Here is a 20,172-nt window from a genome sequence, read left to right on the forward strand (position 1 = left end):
CAATACTTTTTCTACTATTTTCATATTTTTATTCTTAGAATTTTAATTACTATGTTTCTTGTTGTATTTGTAATTGTATATTTGCACTGGAAGCTTCAGTACCTAGAAAAAATCCTTGTATGTACAAGCACACTTGGCAATAAAGCTCTGATTCCTGATTCTGAATTACTACTCTTCTCAAAATTAATCGATACTTTTTCCAAAAAGAATCGATACTTTTCCGAAAAAGAATCGCTACTTTTTCTAAAATCAATCGCTACTTCTCTCAAAATTAATCGTTACATTTTCCAAAAAGAATCTCTACCTTTTCCAAAAAGAATTTCTACTTTTCCTAAAGTGAATTTGGGAAAATCACTACTTTCTAAAAATGAATCGCTACTTTTCCCAAAAAGATTTGTTACATCCCTAAAAAGAATCCCTGAATTGCTCAAATTAATCGATAGCTTTACCAAAAAGAATAGCCACTTTAAAAAAAAAGAATTGGTACTCTTTCTAAAAAGAGTTGCTACCTTTTCAAAAATGAAATGCTACTTTTTCAAAAGTGGATCGATATTTTTCCAAAAAGAATCGGTTCTTTTTCAAAAAGAATCGCTACTTTTTCAAAAAGAACCGCTACTTTTTCAAAAATGAATCGCTACTTTTTCAAAAATGAATCGCTACTTTTTCAAAAGTGAATCGCTACTTTTTCAAAAGTGAATCGCTACTTTTTCAAAAATGATTAGATAATTTTTCAAAAATGATTAGATAATTTTTCTTAAATGAATCGCTACTTTTTCAAAAGTTTAAAAAAAAATACTTAAAAAAAAAAAGATACTTTTTCTAAAAAGAATCACTACTTAAAAAAAAATAATCGATACTTTTTCCAAAAAGAATCGCTACTTTTCCCAAAATATATCGATACTTTTTCAAAAAGAATCGCTACTTTTCCAAAAAAAAGAATCACTTTTTTTTTACAAAGAATCGCTAATTTTCCAAAAAGAATCGATATTTACCCAAAACGAATCTATACTTTTCCAAAATAAAAATAAAAATAATGATCTATACTTTTCTAAAATGAATCGATACTTAACCCAAAATGAATCGATATATAAAAAAATAAATACTTTTTATAAATGAATCGCTACTTTTTCAAAAGGAATCGCTACTTTTTCTAAAAGGAATCGCTACTTTTTCAAAAGTGAATCGCTACTTTTATCCAAAAAAAAAATCGATACTTTACCCAAAAGGAATCGCTACTTTAAAAAAAAAGAATCGCTACTTTTTCTAAAATGAATCGCTACTTTTTCTAAAATGAATCGCTACTTTTTCCAAAGTGAATCGCTACTTTACCCTAAATGAATCGATACTTAAAAAAAAAAAAGAATCGACACTTTTCCCAAAAAGAATCGATACTTTTTCTAAAATGAATCGCTACTTTTCCCAAAATATATCGATACTTTTTCAAAGAATCGCTACTTTTCCAAAAAAAATAATTGCTTTTTTTTTTTACAAAGAATCGCTACTTTTCCAAAAAGAATCAATACTTTACCCAAAACGAATCGATACTTTTTCAAAATAAAAATAAAAATAATAATCTATACTTTTCTAAAATGATTCGATACTTAACCCAAAATGAATAGATATATATATAAAAAAATACTTTTTAAAAAGGAATCGCTACTTTTTCAAAATTAATCGCTACTTTTTCAAAAGTGAATCGCTACTTTTTCTAAAATGAATCGCTACTTTTTCCAAAATTAATCGCTACTTTTTCCAAAAATGAATCGCTACTTTTTCAAAAGTGAATCGATATTTATTCTTAAATTAATTGCTACTTTTTCAAAAGTGAATCGATATTTTTCCAAAAAGAATCTTACTCTTTCAAAAATTAATCGCTACTTTTTCTAAAAAGAATCACTACTTTTTCCAAATTGAATCGCTACTTTTTCTTAACCCAAAATGAATCGATATATATAAATTTTTTTTTTTTTAAATACTTTTTAAAAAGGAATCGCTACTTTTTCAAAAGTGAATCGCTACTTTTCCTAAAATGAATCGCTACTTTTTCCAAAGTGAATCGCTACTTTTTCCAAAAATGAATCGCTACTTTTTCAAAAGTGAATCGATATTTTTTCTTAAATTAATTGCTACTTTTTCAAAAGTGAATCGATATTTTCCCAAAAGGGAACTTACTCTTTCAAAAATTAATCGCTACTTTTTGAATCGATTTTTCCCCCCAAAATGAATCGATACTTTACCCAAAATTAATCGATACTTTTTCAAAAAGAATTGCTTCTTTTTCAAAAATAATTGATGCTTTTTCAAAAAGAATCACTACTTTTTCTAAAAGAATCGCTACTTTTTCTAAAAGAATCGCTAATTTTTCTAAAAGAATCGCTACTTTTTCTAAAATGAATCGATACTTTTTTTAATTAATTGATACTTTTTCCAAAGTGAATCGATACTTTACCCAAAACTAATCGATACTTTAAAAAAAAAGAATCAGTACTTTTTTTAAGATGAATCGCTACTTTTTCAAAAATGAATCGGTACTTTTTAAGAAAGAATCGATACTTTCCCCAAAATTAATCGATATCCAGGGTTCCCACGGGTCATGGAATTTCTGGAATGTCATGGAATTTTTAAAGGTCTATTTCAGACATTGAAACTCAGGGAATTGTATATAGTTTTTGTCCAAGTCATGGAAAATCAGGGAATTTAGTTTGTTGCTTTAAATTTTAGTTTCCATTTATCAAAATGTAATTTTTCTATACCTCATTTTTTTTATCGTGCTGTTTCACAGATCTCTCTACGGAGCCCCTGAGGGGACCTTTGCAAAAAAAGAATAATACGGACTTTTCGCGTGCACACGCGTTACAATTTCCGGTTTGGTTTTAGTGTCATTACTACAAATGTGGGAAAAGGGATGAGATGAGAGTGTGCTTGGAGCATGCCTCCAGAGATTTGTCTTATTATAGGGAGGTTGTTTGTGGACTGTGCTTTACTGTAAGAATAAAAGCATGACTGTCACATAAATTAATATCAGGTCCCACATCATTGATTACATAATCCGAGAGTAGCCTATTTCTTTTCGTTTTGAATTGTTTGGTTTAAAGACATTCCAAGCTATCTTCAGATGTACTTCTCATGTATGTGAGGCATACACAGAGTTTCGGTTCATTTATGATGAGATGTGCTCCAATTCACGTGCAATGCAAGTGACCGCGGCGCGCCTCCATGATTATGTTGTCGGCTATATATTTGCTTCTCATTTATTAAATAGCCTACAGGCCAAAAATTATTAAAATTAAGATACAATTTATACAAAACAAATTTACTTTAAAGAAAGGCTTTCTACAAAACAAAACAGCTCGGTGCTCCGCAAAAGAGCAGCCTGTTTTGCCGTTCATTTTAGGTCATGGAAATTCATCTTTTTAGTCAGTGAAAGTCAGGGAATTTGACATTTAGTTTAGAGTGGGAACCCTGGATACCTTTTCCAATAGAATCTATACTTTTTTAAAAATGAATCGCTACTTTTTCATAAAGTCGAAATAGCGACTTAAGTCGAAATAACAAGATAAGTTTTCTTTTCTTTTTTTCTCACCTTGCGGTTCAGGGCTTCCGTATGAAAGCATTGCTTGATTTTGAGCACAGATAACATGGTTTTGAGGCAATTGTTTGATTTTGCCAGAAGAGTCAGAGGTTCTCTGAATGTGTTTTGAAAATTTGGTTTTGTGTTTGAGGTTTTGAGAAAGTGAGTGATGGTTTCAAGAAATGTGTTTTAGCAATTTAGAAAAACTGTAATGATTTATTACAATATGAAATCTGAATATGAGTGAGACATTAGTGTGATATAAAGTATTTAATGTAAATCTCCTCATGTACAGTCCCTAATTTGTTTGTGCATACGTTTAGCTTTTTCTGCATTGTGAGTTTCTGTTCATCAAAACAGCGAAACACGTAAAACCTCTATTTCCTGTCAGTTCAGTGACATCAGCAAATATGCGTTGTTGTCATGTCATATAAATGAAGCAGTCAGTGAAAGATCCAGTAAGGTGTATCACTACAAGGTAAGGTGTATCATTTTTTAATACAGTGTGTGTGCGTGTGCGTGTGTTTGTGTTTGTGTGTGTGTGTGTGTGTGTGTGTGTGTGCTTTTGTTTATATTACATTGTGGGAACCAAATGTCCCCACAAGGATAGTAAAACCTGAAATCACCTCCATTGTGGGGACCAGCCAGCGGTCCCCATGAGGGGAACGGGTTAATAAACATACTAAATTATATTTTTTCGAAAATGTAAAAATGCAGAATGTCTCCTGTGATGGGTAGGTTTAGGGATAGGGGCAGTGTAAGGGGATAGAATATACAGTTTGTACACTATAAAAACCATTACGCCTATGGAATGTCCTCACAAGGATAGCAAAACACCCTTGTGTGTGTGTGTGTGTGTGTGTGTGTGTGTGTGTGTGTGTGTGTGTGTGTGTGTGTGTGTGTGTGTGTGTGTGTGTGTGTGTGTGGGTGTTTTATTGATTTTGGAATGTTTACTTGTACAGAAATGGTAGATCAGTGCACTACAGATTAACCCTTCGTCTCTCTGCAATCGTTTCGAAGGATCAGTTTTTCTCAGTTCTTTGTAAGTAATCAGTTTCTGTAGATGTGTTTGAGCCAGCTCCCCTTGTCCTGGCATATGTGCTTTATGAGGAACACAAATGTGTATTATGACATAGGTATTACAACGTAAGGTGGTTTACTTCCTGTGGCTGAAAAAAATACATACTAAACGGTGGGTTTTTGTTGTTGTTGTTTTATTTTAAAAAATGCAGAAAGCTTTCTGTGATTGTTAGGGTTAGTGTAAGCTAGTGTAAACCACATATTATTTGTGTAAAGCGATAGAATATACAGTTTGTCGAGTCCCCATAAACCAGGCTGCTGTTTGGTCTTGGTCAAAACAGACTTTGATGAGCTGCTTTTCAGAGAAAATCTGCTGAATAGATTCAAATTTATTAAACAGAGACAATCTTATTGGGAGCTGAAAACACCATCAACATTACCCCAAATACTTAATAAATGATCATGTGATCAATCAATGATATATATGAATTACAGGCTTTCTAATTCTGCAGACTTAATGATGAAATTAACTGATTTAAATGAAGTTGAACTGACTTCTGTTGCTTCTTGGTTTTAAATTTTGCAGTTGTCCCTGTATTTGTATATTTTATATTAAAAAACATAAAATTATAACATTTATGCATTACAAGTGCACTGTTTTTTCCAGCAGGATTGCAGGAACACGATGAGGACCCTGAATTATTTGTCTGATCTGGAAGAGTCCAAGTATGGCCGGCCTCCTCCCAGACACGGTCTGATCTTGCTGTGGTGGTTTGCTCATGAATGTGTTCGGATTGATTTCAACAGTCGTATGGTTGCCATCCACAATCCTAAAAATGGAGCTTTTGGTTTCCGCCTATTCCATAACAGGGAAAATCTTCTTCCGGACTCTTATCTCCCGTACTATGAGGTGGGCAACCTGAAAAAGGCTGACTCACTGCCTGAATATGTCACTGTGAATTACACAGGATGGTCAGACAACAGCAACAAAGACCGCATCATTGTTTTATTTAACTCAAGGTGGAACAGATTTGACAGCATTTATGTGACACAGCACATAAATTTGCTGAATTTCGACCAGAATCACACTTACTGCATTAGCATTGAACTCATGAAGGACATTAAAGGTTTAAGCCGTGAGGAATTCCTCAGAGCACCTATCCGCACAAATCCACCCAATCTTCCTCAGTTTGTGTCCATAGACATACCTAGGCCATATCATCCTCATCTCCCAGCAAGACTGCCACACGCACCTCAGCCACACACACCTCAGCCACACACACCTCAGCCACACACACTTCAGCCAGTGCAGAATGAAACCGGTCTGAGTAAGAAATACTGCTGCGGGCTGATTTGCGTCTGGATTTTACTGTTGGTCATTATTGCTGCTGTCGTTTTATGGCTTAAATTTAAATAGTTTTTATCCACTTCTGTTTGTTATTCTAGCTCATTTTGAAGCTGGATGTTGCAGTTTGTTTCCTTTGGGGACAATTGCTTATTGGAATGAAAGAAATGAAAAAAAAATGTACATGTTTATTATTATATAGAATAAAATAGAATGTTGAGCGATGCATTTTTATCACTGCATTCTTTTTAATAGTTCTTTGCACTGATGTAAATAAATATCCAAGATTTAGAAGGACCAAAAATCAACATTAATATTGATATTAATCTGAATATTGAGCGACACACTCCAATCAATGTCTTCTCTGTTAACGCCCTCATTTAGTCATTACGTTTCGTAATTATTGTGCTTATTTTTTGACATACAAACAGAGAATGTATTAAAACATTATATATAAAAAAAAAACATTTCTTTCCACTGATGAATCTTAAGAAGGAATCCCATATCTCTTGCTATTCTGTATTATGTGTTAAAAGAAAATACAGTACAGAAATGTCCTCACTATTTACTCATCTTTTACCCTCATGTCATCCGAGATGTATAGGAATTTCCTTCTTCGGATGAACACAAACAAAAGTTTTTAGAAAAATAAATAATCTCTCTGAATGTAAGCATAATGCAAGCTCATGTGTTCCTAAAAGTTGACATCAAAACAGCACATCAATAACTAAAGTAATCCATACGACCCCAATGGATGAATCAATGTCTTCTGAAGTGCGACGATAAGTGTTTGTAAGAAAAATACCAAATATTTTAAATGTTTAAACTGTAGACTATCGCTTCCGACCAACTGTCCGACCAATTTTCTTTTAATACATAATACAGAATAGCAAAAGACTCCTTAAGATTAGGCTAATCAATGGAATGATAGAAAAAGAAGAAGAGGAACAAGAGGAAGCCATGCAAGAGAAACAAAAAAGGACACAACATACTTTCTGTCAGCGTTTAGTATTTGAAATGAAAAGTTGATTAAAAAAATGAATAAAGAATAATAAGTGTAGGCCTATATTGTAAATCTGTTTTGAAATAAGTTGTTTTTCAAATAAAGTTTTCCAAATGATATCAGATTGTGTGTATACATGTGTTTTTATTGTACTTACCCTGTAACTACAAGAAACAAGAGGGTAAGAAGCACCACTTTAATTTACAGCGCGCAATGTCATACTTACCCTGTAACTACATGTAACAAGAGTATATTTCCCCAGCATTTAAAAAAAAAAGTTGCAATAGTTTTACTTGCCTTGAAACAACTTAATCAGTGCACCTTTGCAATAAAAACAAATTAGCCTACTTTATAAATGCACTGATATATACCCCGTAATTTGAAAAAAGCATGTATTTGTATACACTATTATTACAAAAAGGTGCAGTGTACTCGCTAAATTGCTCCCAAAAGTAAGATTGTATTATAGTATAAGTATCCCGTAGTTCTAAAATACGTTCAGTATAAATAATTTGCCTGAATAATTTGTTATTTTCCTGGTTGTTACCCCTTTATTCCCGAGACTTTACATATTGTTCCCCTACTTACACGTAAGTACTTTATAGGTAGGCTACACTGTAATTATGGTTTAATTACGCAGTACTTTCCGGGCTGTAATCTAAAGCGTTACCAAATATTCATATTTAAAACGTTATAACTATTTATTGGACTATTACTTAAAACCAGATTAGGAGCGTTTATATAGTCTTTGACCTCAAAGACCTGGAAGCTGATACGTGCAAGGATCTGCTGGATACAACAATCATCTTTTTTGATTGTAGATTGTAACTGTCTTCGTAAGTAGTAACTATAATTATAATCTTGCAAAACTTCGCGTTGAATTGCTACCTTTCCCCAAAAAAATCGCTACTTTTTCAAAAGTGAATCGATATTTTATTTTTTTAAATCGATACGTTCCTTAAAATTAATCTTTACTTTTTTCCAAAAAGAATCGCTACTTTTTCTAAAATGAATCGATACTTTTTACATAAAGAAACACTACTTTTTCCAAAATTAATCGATACTTTCCTAAAATGAATCACTACTTTTCCCATAAAGAATCGCTACATTTTTAAAAACGAATAGCAACTTTTTCGCAAAATTAATCACTACTTTCCTAAAAAGAATCGCAACTTTAAAAAAATTATCGATACTCTTCCCAAAATGAATCGATACATTTTCCCAAGTGAATCGATACTTTCCCCAAAAAGAATCGCTGCTTTTTCCAAAGTGAATCGATACTTTCCCCAAAGTGAATCACTACTTTTTCCAAAATTAATCGCTACTTTCCTAAAAAAATCCTTACTTTCCTAAAATGAATCGCTACTTTTTCAAAGATGAATCGCTACTTTTACCAAAATACTTAATAAAAAAATAATCACTACCTTTCCCAAAATGAATTGATACTTTTAAAAAAAGAATAGCTACTTTTCCCAAAGTGAATCGCTACTTTTTCCAAAAATAATCTATATTTTTTCAAAAAGAATCACTACCTTCCTAAAATGAATTGATACTTTTCATAAAATGAATCAAAATAAAAATGATTATCAAAATATTGATAATAAAACGAAAGACTTCCTTTCCTTAGTTCAGTGAAATAGGCTGTCAAGTCACAAAAATTCGCCAAATTCTAGTTGAAGACCTTTACATTTTTTCTTTTTTAATTAAAATGTGTTAATATATCAAAGTTGCAACTACACATGGGAAATTAATTCAATAGATTGCCAAAATGAGGATATTGTTTTTATTTTTTATAGATACATTTGTGAAACTCAAGACCTCTGATGTTGAGCTTAAATTACCATTGCTGTATTTTTTTACAGAGAATGCCCAACAAGCCTGGACATAAAAAAAAAAAATTATATGATTCAAACTATGTCATGTGTGTGTGTCTGCAGTGTGTCTTTGCTCGTGATCTTCTTAGACACGCCCACTGCTGTCTGTCTGCTTCAGTTTCTGTTTCCTACATAGTCAGCTGACCTCTCACTCCCTCCCTGGAAGAACTATGGGAGAACTAATGTGTTTGTTTATTCACCTCAGACTCATATTTTACCCTGAATTACTGATTTATGCACAAATACATTCAGGTTTAACCTCTGCACAATGTCAGCTGATATACAAAATCTCCTCTTTATTCAAGCCAATATGTGTTCAATTAATTCATTGTATCTTTTTCCCTGGACAACAACAGTTGGAAATGTAACTCATCGCTTTGTTTCTGATAAAGAAACTGGCTTTAAAAAAAAAAAAAACTATATTTGGAGTATAACAGTGACATAGACATCTGCTATACATGGCAATTTTAAACAGCGATTTATATTTAATATTAGTTAAATGGCATGACACTCTGCCTTTATAAATATTATAATATCTAAGAGTTTTTCAAATCTTACAAACCCGCGCTAGCGCTGTCCGTTAGCTTTAGTTTCACTTTGCCAGTTATTCATCTGTTCTTCTGCAGCTCTATAAAGCATCACTCTTTCAATAACAACAAAACACTTATTTTAATAACACTTTCAATACTGTGAGAAAAGGGGAACATTTTGCAAGTATCCTAAAGCTGAACCAAATAGCTACATTAGCAAACGTTTTAATTTCCGTAAAAGTTATATATTTTTTAAAAGACTGACATTCTTAGTGTGAGTTAGAGTAGAGTCTAGTGTAGGTTTAGTCTACATAAATGTTTCTCTGATAAATGTTCCTCCCTTGATAATCATCCATGAAAGTCCATTGTTAGTTTTTGTACGGAGTTTTTTTCTTCTTCTTTTTTTTTTCGTATTTTTCACCGCCCACTATAACAGACACATAAATAGCCTAGTAGCCTAATGTGAGATCAGATCCTCTCACAGCTCGCGAACAAGGTAGTAGCCTACAGTATTCTGTGTTCTTTCTTTTTTTCTCTTTTTTCTCTTTGTTTTTTTTTTATAATATAGGATCATTTTAAACTTTACACCAGATAATGCTGCTTTTATATCCTTTTTTTAACAACGCCAAATAGCTGACGTAGTAAACCGTTAGCATACTTTGAAATTCTCTCTTGCTTTGCAATGTAGGCTACCGGTAGTCCAGATGGGCTGAACTATGGGCGTGTGTTTAAAGGGTAACTAAACACTAAACCAACTTTTTTTAGTTAATGATCTGTACGAATGGAGCTTCATAAATGCTGTTCATTGATTCGAGTACTTTTTTTAACATTTGAGTATAAAGTGTTTTAATTTTTAAATATATGGTGTAAAAACGTCTGAGTGCTGCCCTCTTCAGGTTAAACGGAATCTCCTGAAGCAGGGGTACTCTCTGACGTAGGGTACTCTCTGACGCTGCGAGCTCACCACGCCCCTGGCAGCCCCTGGTATAAAACCATCTGGTTCCGTCAACACCAGAGCGAGTCAGGAGCTGGAAATTGGAATTACGAGTTTTGAAAACGATCAGGATAGCGTATTTTAGCATAGCATTTATAGTTATTTAGATTATTTTGTGTAGCCTAGGTAGTTATTTAGCATAGTTGTTAGTGTTGTTAGAAGCATAGTCAGTTAGTAGCATAGTATTGCATCAGTTAGGATAGTGTAGATTTTTAGCATTAGCTTTATCTGTATTTAGTACAGTGGTTAGGCTGGTATAGGTGTATTAGGCGCCAGTGTTTACATGCACTTGTGTGCCAAACGCTGCTCTTCCTGCATGGACTCCACAACCGCCGGCGCGTTTTGCTGGATATTTTTTTTCACATAGCGGCAAAATATGCTTAACGTAGGTAAATAGTAATAATAATCCACTCAGATACTGGACCCATTCTCTCTAGCGCGGCTGCTTCGCTAGCATCGTCGGATGCCGATCGCGAGGCGGGAGTTAATGCGATGCGACACCGCAGTTTGAGCTAGCGGCTCGAATTGATATGATTTTAGCTCTGTGTCCACAGACAATTCCTCCACTTCAGGTGAGAAAAGTCCTCAACTTTAAATGACCGCTCTGTTGCAAAGCTACTTGCGTCACTCTCCATCTTAGCGAGTCTGACAGCAGCTGTCAGTCACTGCGTGTCTGTCAATCACCCGCTCAGCCCCGCCCTCGGTTCGTCCGTTGGGCTCTGCCCACTTTTCCAGCATTTTTCAAATATTGCCAGTGGGTGGAGTCAGGCTCTGACCAGGGGTTTAGTTACCCTTTAAAGAGAAATGAAACCTACTGTGGCCACTTGTTACTCCACAAAAACTGAATGGCTGTTTAAATAAATAAACAAATAGATAAAAAAATAAGTGCACTATTGTTGAAGTAAAACCAGTCCTGTTCTTTACTCTTTTTTTCCCCCCAGCAGGATTGCAGGAACACGATGAAGACTCTGAATAATTTGTCTGATCTGAGAGAGTCCATGTTTGGTCAGCCTCCTCCCAGACACGGTCTGAACTTGCTTTGGTGGTTTGCTGATGAATGTGTCGAGATTGACTCCAACGGTCGTATAATTCCTCTCTGCAACCCTGCAAATAGAGATTTTGGCTTTTGTCTATTCCATAATAGGGAAGGACTTCTTCCTTACTCTGACCTACCGTACTATGAGGTGGGCAACCTGAACACCCCTGGCCCTGACTTACTGCCTGAATATGTCTATGAGGATGACACAGGACTTTCAGATGATGACAGCAACACAGATCGCATCATTGTTTCGTTTAAATCTCACTGGTCCACCACACGATTCGACAGGATTTATGTGACACAGCACTCAGATCCAGTGAACTTTGACCAGAATCACACTTACTGCATTCCCAATAAACTTATGAAGGACATTAAAATGTTAAGCAGAAACAAATTCCTCAAGAAAACTTTGAATGATTCTTATCAGATTATAGAACAGCATTGCAGACGCCCACAGGTTCCGTCTGCAGCTCCGTCAGTGAGTGAACCGAGTCAGAGTCAAAGCTCACGTTCATCCATCGAGGATGTCTGTGCAAAATGCTGCGATGTGCTGAAGATGTTATTGCTAATATTTGCTGTTTTCATCTTGATTGTCTTGATAAACGTGTATGCTAAATGAATAATCTATGATAAATATGTTTTATCATTCTATAAATCTAAGATTTGATGTTGAGCACTGCATGATAATCACTGTATTATTTTAATTATTTAGGCTACTGCAGATGTACAAACATATTTAAGACTAAGGGGGACCAAAGGTACAACTTTAAAAATTGATCACTTAAAAAAAACATATTGATCGACCATTAATCTGAATATTAGGAGACACATTCCCGTCACATTTGTTGTAATTAAGCATTTCTGTGTCTATATTTGTTGTACTGGTTTATTTAGACATATTTCAAACATAGAATTGTCACCATAAACCTCGAAAACAATTGACTTGTGTGTTTGTGGGATATAACTTAAAGTGTAAACTTATAGGCTATTAGCTTTCCCATTAATGCTAAGGCTATATTTAAAGTCCCCCTGTGGTGAAAATCACGTTTTTAATGTTGTTTATATCTATGTGGTGTTTTTAATATGCTTTAAGACAAACCATGTGCAAATTCACAAGTCAACAGCATTGCTGAGTATGTTTGTCCTGTAAACTGCAGTGAACCAGCAGATGTCGTCGGCGTGCGGAGTTTCGAGAGCTCGAAGATTCATTTTGCGAAGCAATTGGTTCATTTGAATTGAATTTTCAGAAAGACTCTGTCATCTTATGTCTCTGGTTAACACAAATGTTGACTCATTTGCTTATTATTTTCTTTTCTTTTTTATCAAATATGGGATTTCCCTGGCTTAGTTTGCAATAAAATGATTTTGGAAACTCCTACTTCGAATGTTTTTTATTATTTTTTATGCATCTCTTTTGATAGCTGTGTAATATAGGCTATCAGATGTCCTTGCGAATGCCTACAGAGAATATGAGGGACACTGGGTCAGTTTGACAAAATTCTCATTCTTCATTGAGTATTTCTGGAACAAACAATATGATTTTAGTGTTAAAAGAGAAGCAAAAAAAAAAAAAAACGGAAAGAAATGCCAAAAATATTAAACCAAACTTATTCCACTTAACACACATTATCCTGCAGTTCTTCTGCTCATGCAAATATCAGGCATGGAGCAGCATCAGTTTCTGTTTGCAGATCTTTGCTCCACCCTCAAAAGACAATATTACACTCCCATCACTTCTGCAGGGTGGATTCATTTAATGCACTCATAGCTGATCATTATTGCTATTATTGAGGACACCGTTGACCTCACACGAGACTCTCTGGAAGCTGATAAATAAGGAGCTGGATACAACAATCTTTTTCAAATGCAGAATTATCAGAGACACGGTGAGCATTGAATAGTCCCTTTTGAGAGACCTTTTTTTATTAATTTAAAAACATAAATTATGAATCAGAAATTACCTGTAATGGACTTCTTTCCTTCTATTTGACTATTTTAACATTTTACTCCAACTCACAGATTAACTGTTCATCTCGCTACAAGATTCATAGAGGTTCAGCTTTTGTTCTTATATTTGTGATCAATGTCTGCAGATGTGTTTCGGTCATAGTCTAGGACTCCACAAACTTTATTGTTCTGATATTGAGAGAAAGTCTGCTGAATGGATTAATGTTAGTTGAGCTGATCTGAAAACCACATCAAAATACCCCAAATATTGAATAATTCTGCAGAGTTCACCGATGAGGAAATGAGCTGATTTAACTGGAGTTCGTCTTCTTTTTGGTTTTGTATTTTGCAGTTTTTCGGTTTGATATTAAAAATATTCTTCTTTGCATTACAAGTGTGCCATTGTTAGAGTAAATCCAGTCGTGTTCTTTACATTTTATTTTCCAGCAGAATTAATATGATGAGGACCCTGTATAATGTCTGATCTGAGAGTCCAGGTTTGGTCAAACACACGCTCTGGTCTTGCTGTGGTTTGCTCATGAATGTGTTCAGATTGACTCCAATGGACATATAATTGCTTTCTGAAACCCTGCAAATGGAGCTTTTGGCAACTCTTCAATCATCCGAATCATCCATCCATCCATTCCCAAACCGCTGGTCCAATGTGGCTACAGCGTAATATCATAAGTGTAAATTGCTTTTTAAATTATTACTAAATTGTTTAATTATGGATGCTAGTTTCCATGACTAATCTTTTCATATTTCATATGTTTCAATTAATTATTAAACAGCAAGAATAAACTATGCAAAAGCGGCAGAGCTTCCAGCGCACTCAGTGTCCGAATTCACACACTCGTTTTCATTCACTCCTTCAAGCGGACTATATTAGTGAAGCAATGCAGGGAATAGGGAGTGAGGCATGGTTATTTTAAACACAGACATAGTTTTTATGCTGTTTGTTTTGAATTATGAAGCTCTGTATTGCAGCTTGGTCCGTTTTTGGACAAATGGCTTATTTGGATAATTAATACAATCTATGATATTAAATACAATTATAAATATATGCTCATTAATGATTATTTTCTTGATGATTTATTATCTCTTAATGATTTATTACAATATGAAATCTGAATATGAGTGAGACATTAGTTTAATTTAAATGTAGCCTAAATCTCCTCATGAACAGTCTGTGTTTCTGCATGGGTTTCGCTTTCTGCATTGTGAGTTTCTGTTCATCAAAACAGCAACACACGTAAAACCTCTAGAGTACTTCCTGTTACTATGTTACTAGTTCAGTGACATCAGCAACTATGCGCTGTTATCATGCCATATAAATGAGGCAGTCAGTGCCAAAGCTCTAGTAAGGTCTAGTATCACTACAAGGTAAAGGTGTATTATTTTTTATGTTTTTATGTTTGTGTGTGTGTGTGTGTGTGTGTGTGTGTGTGTGTGTGTGTGTGTGTGTTTAATTGATTTTGAAATGTTTACTTTTACAGAAATGGTAGATCAGTGCACTACAGATTAACCCTTCGTCTCTCTGCAATCGTTTCGAAGGATCAGTTTTTCTCAGCTCTTTGTAAGTAATCAGTTTCTGTAGATGTGTTTGAGCCAGCTCCCCTTGTCCTGGCATATGTGCTTTATGAGGAACACAAATGTGTATTATGACATAGGTATTACAACGTAAGGTGGTTTACTTCCTGTGGCTTAAAAAAATACATACTAAACTGTGTTTTTTTTTTAAATGTTATTTTGTTTTCTGTTATGGGTAGTGTTATTGTACAGTTTGTAGAGTATAAAAACCATCACGCCTATACACTCTAAAAAATGCTGGGTTGTTTCAACCCAAATTTGGGTCAAATATGGACAAACCCAGCCGTTGGGTTAAATTTTTTGATAAAAAATGTTAACCCGACGGTTGGGTTTGTCCATATTTGACCCAAATTTGGGTTGAAACAAATCAGCATTTTTTAGAGTGTAGAGTCTCCATATACCACATATACGAGGCTGCTGTTTGGTCTTGGTCAAAACAATCTTGAATAGATTCAAATTTGTTGAACAAAGCTGAGTGTAGCCTACACTCTTATTTGTAGCTGAATCCCCCATCACTATTAGCCCAAATATTTAATAAATGAACATGTAAATAGCAGGGGATTTACATAACTTTGTGAATAACAGGAGGTCTAATTCTGCAGATTTAATAATGATGAAATTAACTGATTTAACTGAAGTGCTGAATGATGATGAACTGATTTATGTTGCTTCTTGGTTTTACATTTAGCATTTTTTCCTGTATATTTAATGTTAAAAAACATTATATTATAACATGTATTGCATTACAAGTGCACTGTTTTTTTCCCCCAGCAGGATTGCAGGAACACGATGAAGACTCTGAATAATTTGTCTGATCTGGAAGAGTCCAAGTATGGCCGGCCTCCTCCCAGACATGGTCTGATCTTGCTGTGGTGGTTTGCTCATAAATGTGTTCAGATTGATTTCAACAGTCGTATGGTTGCCATCCACAATCCTATAAATGGAGCTTTTGGTTTCCACCGATTCTATAACAGGGAGAAACTTCTTCCTTACTCTGACCTACTGTACTATGAGGTGGGCAACCTGCACATCACCGACTCACTGCCTGAATATGTCACTGTGAATTACACAGGAAATTCAGACAACAGCAACAAAGATCGCATCATTGTTTTATTTAACTCAAGGGGGAACAGATTTGACAGGATTTATGTGACACAGCACATAAATTTGCTGAAATTCGACCAGAATCACACTTACCGCATTAGCATTGAACTCATGAAGGACATTAAAGGTTTAAGCCGTGAGGAATTCCTCAGAGGAATCCTCCCAAATTCACCCAATCCTCCTCAGTATGTGTCCATAGACATGTCCAGCGCAGATAATAATTATGTCCCAGCGAGGCCGTCATACACACCTCAGCCAGTGCAGAGTGAAAATGAGCTGATTCGCGTCTTTATTTTACTGTTGCTCATTGCTGCTCTCTTGTTATGGTTTACATTTAAATAGTTTTCATCCACTGCTGTTTGTAATTCTAGCTCATTTTGAAGCTGATTAACATGTTTATTATTATATAGAATAAAATACAATGTTGAGCAATGCATGTTTACCACTGTATTCTTTTTAATGGTTCAATGCAATGATGTAAATAAATCCAAGATTTAGAAGGACCAAATGTAAAACTATAAGAATCAATATTAATATTAATCTGAATATTGTGCGACACACTCTAATCAATGTCTTCAACAGTTACGCCCTGATTTATAGTAATTTCGTTTCATAATGGTATGAGTATGCAAGTATGTTTGGCCATGCGGGTGTATGAATGTGGTTGTGTGGGTATATGGGGTGTGTAAATCTATATAATGCACATACATGTATAATTATGAAGGTATATATAGTTTTCTTTAAATATATACATGTATGTTATGTATACGTATGTATATATTATTAGTATGCATTTTCAAAGTAATTTTATTAATTTATTTGTTTATTAAATTTTTCCTCATATGTTTATATATATTTATGCAGTCAGTCACATACATACTCATTTAGTTTCTTGGAGTACTATATGTATGACTTGTACTTATAACATATATGAATGAAAGTGGGGGGAGGTTTTGTTTCTGACACTTATTGTAGAACATATTGTGATTGTTATCAATGTTTACGAAAAGCTAAATAAAAAAATAAAAAAAAATAAAAAAAAATTCGTTTCAGAATTGACCGTTCGCAAAAGCCACGCCCCTTAGTTATTGTTACTACGCCCGTCAAACAATTGAGAACCAGACACATGGCTGGGTTGAGATCCATACATTAAGTGATTGGTTTTGGAGTAATGCAGCAGACATATCCTCCAGGGCACGACAGAAAGTATAGACAGAATAGCGCACGGGAGCACATGAACTAAACAGTTTTGTAACATTATATATCAATCATTTTTATTTGATCATATATCATTTTACAAAACTGTTTTGCGCATGTGCTCCCGCGCGCGCTATTTCAGTCACAACACTGCAATCAGAGGACGCGCTGAAACCATCAACTCTCGATACTGTTCTCTTCATTCATAACTCGTAGCCTACTGAGAAGGATATATTTGTGTAAATAGTTGTGCAACTGCGCGAACTTTGTTTTGAAGTTTAATGTTTGAGTTCCAGAGGAATTTGTGACTGTGTACATGTTCAACCACATCAAAGTTTCGTAATTAGTAAGTCCGTGCTTTTTCTCTTTTTTTCCTCTTGTTTGCTGACTGATGAGGGGCCGCAGTGCCGTAGTGAAACGGTGTTTGTACATGTAGCCTATTTTTTAATAATAGTTGCAAGCAATCATAAAATACAGCAAGTTTTCAGCCCGTGCAGACCTCACTGCCATAGGCGCATCATTGCACTATCTTGCTGAAATCGGAATGTTTGACGGAGGTCCTTCTCCTTAGTTACAGTTGCTGAGCTAGGATTGGACGAGAACCGTTAGAGGGCGGGGTTTTGCGAACGGTCAATTGTTGTGCTTATTCTTTGACGTATACAAAACAAAAAGAATGTATTAAAACTCAAAAAAACATTGACTTGTGTTTGTGTGATTTAGTTATTTTAATTTAACAATGTAAACTTGTCTATAATTACTTTGCCATAAGTCCCAACAATATAATGTATATATATTTATATGTTTGAAAATTTTGAATGTTGCGATTCAAATGTATCGATTCATTCTGGAAAAAGTAGCGATTCATTTTAAGGAAAGTATTGATTCACATTTGAAACATTTTGGGAAAGGTAGCAATACTTTTTTGAAAAAGTACCAATTCGTTTTAAGGAAAGTAGCGATTCATTTTAAGGAAAGTATCGATTATTTTTGAAAATTGTAGCGATTCATTTTAAGGAAAGTAGCGATTCTTTTTGAAAAAAGTAGCAATTCAATTTAAGGAAAGTAACGATTCACTTTTGAAAAAGTAGCGATTTATTTTAAGGAAAGTAGCGATTCACTTTTGAAAAAGTAGCGATTCATTTTGGGAAAAGTAGCGATTCATTTTAAGGAAAGTAGCGATTCACTTTTGAAAAGTTGCGATTCGTTTTGGGAAAAGTAGCAATTTATTTTAAGGAAAGTATCGATTAATTTTTGGGGAAAGTAGCGATTCATTTTGATGAAAGTATCGATTCTTTTTGTAAAAGTAGCGATTCATTTTAGGAAAGTATCGATTCATTTTGGGGAAATAGCGATTAATTTAGGGGGAAATAGCGATTCATTTTGGAAAAAGTATCAATTCCTTTTAGGAAAGTATAGATACATTTTGGGGAAAATAGCGATTAATTTTAAGGAAACTATCGATTCTTTTTGAAAAAGTAGTGATTCATTTTGGGAAAAGTAGTGATTCATTTTGGGAAAAGTAGTGATTCTTTTTGAAAAACGTAGCGATTCTTTTTGAAAAAACTTAGCGATTCATTATGAAAAAGTAGTGATTCTTTTGTAAAAGTAGTAATTCTTTTGCAAAAGTAGTAATTCTTTTGCAAAAGTAGCGATTCATTTTGTAAAAGTATCGATTCACTTTTGAAAAAGCAGCAAATCATTTTACAGAAAGTATAGATTCTTTTTGGACAAGTAGAGATTCACTTTTGAAAAAGTACCGATTCACTTTGGAAAAAATATCGATTCATTTTGGAAAGTATCGATTCATTTTAAGGAAACTATCGATTCTTTTTGAAAAAGTATTGATTAATTTGGGGAAAAGTAGAGATAATTTTTTTTTAAAGTAGCGATTCATTCAAAAAAACCAGTGATTATTTTGGAAAAAGTATCGATTAATTTAAGCAAAGTATCGATTAATTTAGTAAAAGTATCAATTAATTTTGAAAAAGTAGCGACTCATTTTGGAAAAAGTATCGATTCATTTTGAAAAAGTAGTGATTCTTTTGAAAAAGTATTGATTCATTTTGTAAAAGTATCGATTCACTTTTGAAAAAGTAGCGAGTCGTTTTGTAAAAGTAGCGACTCATTTTAGAAAAAGTAGCGAGTCGTTTTGTAAAAGTATCGATTCACTTTTGAAAAAGTAGCGATTCATTTTACAGAAAGAGTCTTTTTGGACAAGTAGAGATTTACTTTTGAAAAAATAGCGATTCACTTTGGAAAAAATATTGTTGATTCATTTAAGGAAAGTATCGATTCATTTTGGGAAAAGTAACTATTATTTTTGGGAAAAGTAGCCAAACCAGTGTGAAACTTGTTTACTTGGCGTCAACACTGTATCAAACTGACTAATTGACGAGATTTCAGCGATCGAGGCTGATGTTTTGAAAGGTCAGCAGTTTTACAATGGGCTAACAACTGACATCAGATCATTTTTATGATAGGCCTACATTAAAGTTAAAGTTGATTAGATGTCGATTAGAATGCGTTTACGTGACTTTAACCAGCAGATATCCTCGAGTTTCGAGCGATTGTTTTTGAAGAAATTGGTTCAATTGATTCTAAGTCTTTTTTGTGTGTGTGTGTTTTTTTAAAGCCTCTCTTCTCCCGCCTCTATTATTCAAGTTCTCTCTCTTGTTATAATCGTATATGTCGTTTCTCTGGCTTGGTCTTAAATAAAGTTGTGTTGGAAACTCACGCTTTGAACTGTTGTTTCTCATTGTTTGTGTAAATGAACCTCTTGTTCAGTAGGCATTATCAGAAAACCGGTGCAAAGAATGTGAGGGAGTCTGGGGCTGTTTGGCACAAGTTTCACGCTTAGTTGAGTATCTCTAGAAAAAAGAAAAGAAAAAAAAAGTTGCCCAACCAGGTGCAAGTGAGTGTTTCAGTGTAATAAAATACTTTTTCCTGAAGTTTGTTCAT

At 34.1% G+C, this 20,172-nt stretch overlaps 1 long non-coding RNA gene across 3 annotated transcripts; it reads left to right on the top strand.

The window, feature by feature from the left end:
• The first annotated feature begins 13,108 nt into the window (after nt 1–13,108).
• On the top strand, nt 13,109–17,029 carry LOC307001117. Of its 3 annotated transcripts, none has more exons than XR_013798163.1 (3): nt 13,109–13,262; nt 14,820–14,899; nt 15,685–17,029. It is a non-coding gene; the product is annotated as an uncharacterized lncRNA (long non-coding RNA). The 3 variants fall into 3 exon arrangements; XR_013798164.1 differs by lacking the exon at nt 13,109–13,262 and adding an exon at nt 14,618–14,706; XR_013798165.1 differs by lacking the exon at nt 13,109–13,262 and adding an exon at nt 14,618–14,706 and having other exon boundaries at nt 15,688–17,029.
• Nucleotides 17,030–20,172: the final 3,143 nt, after the last annotated feature.

Source organism: Phoxinus phoxinus, assembly GCF_949152265.1.
Source record: "Phoxinus phoxinus genome assembly, chromosome: 6".
Classification (NCBI taxonomy): domain Eukaryota; kingdom Metazoa; phylum Chordata; class Actinopteri; order Cypriniformes; family Leuciscidae; genus Phoxinus; species Phoxinus phoxinus.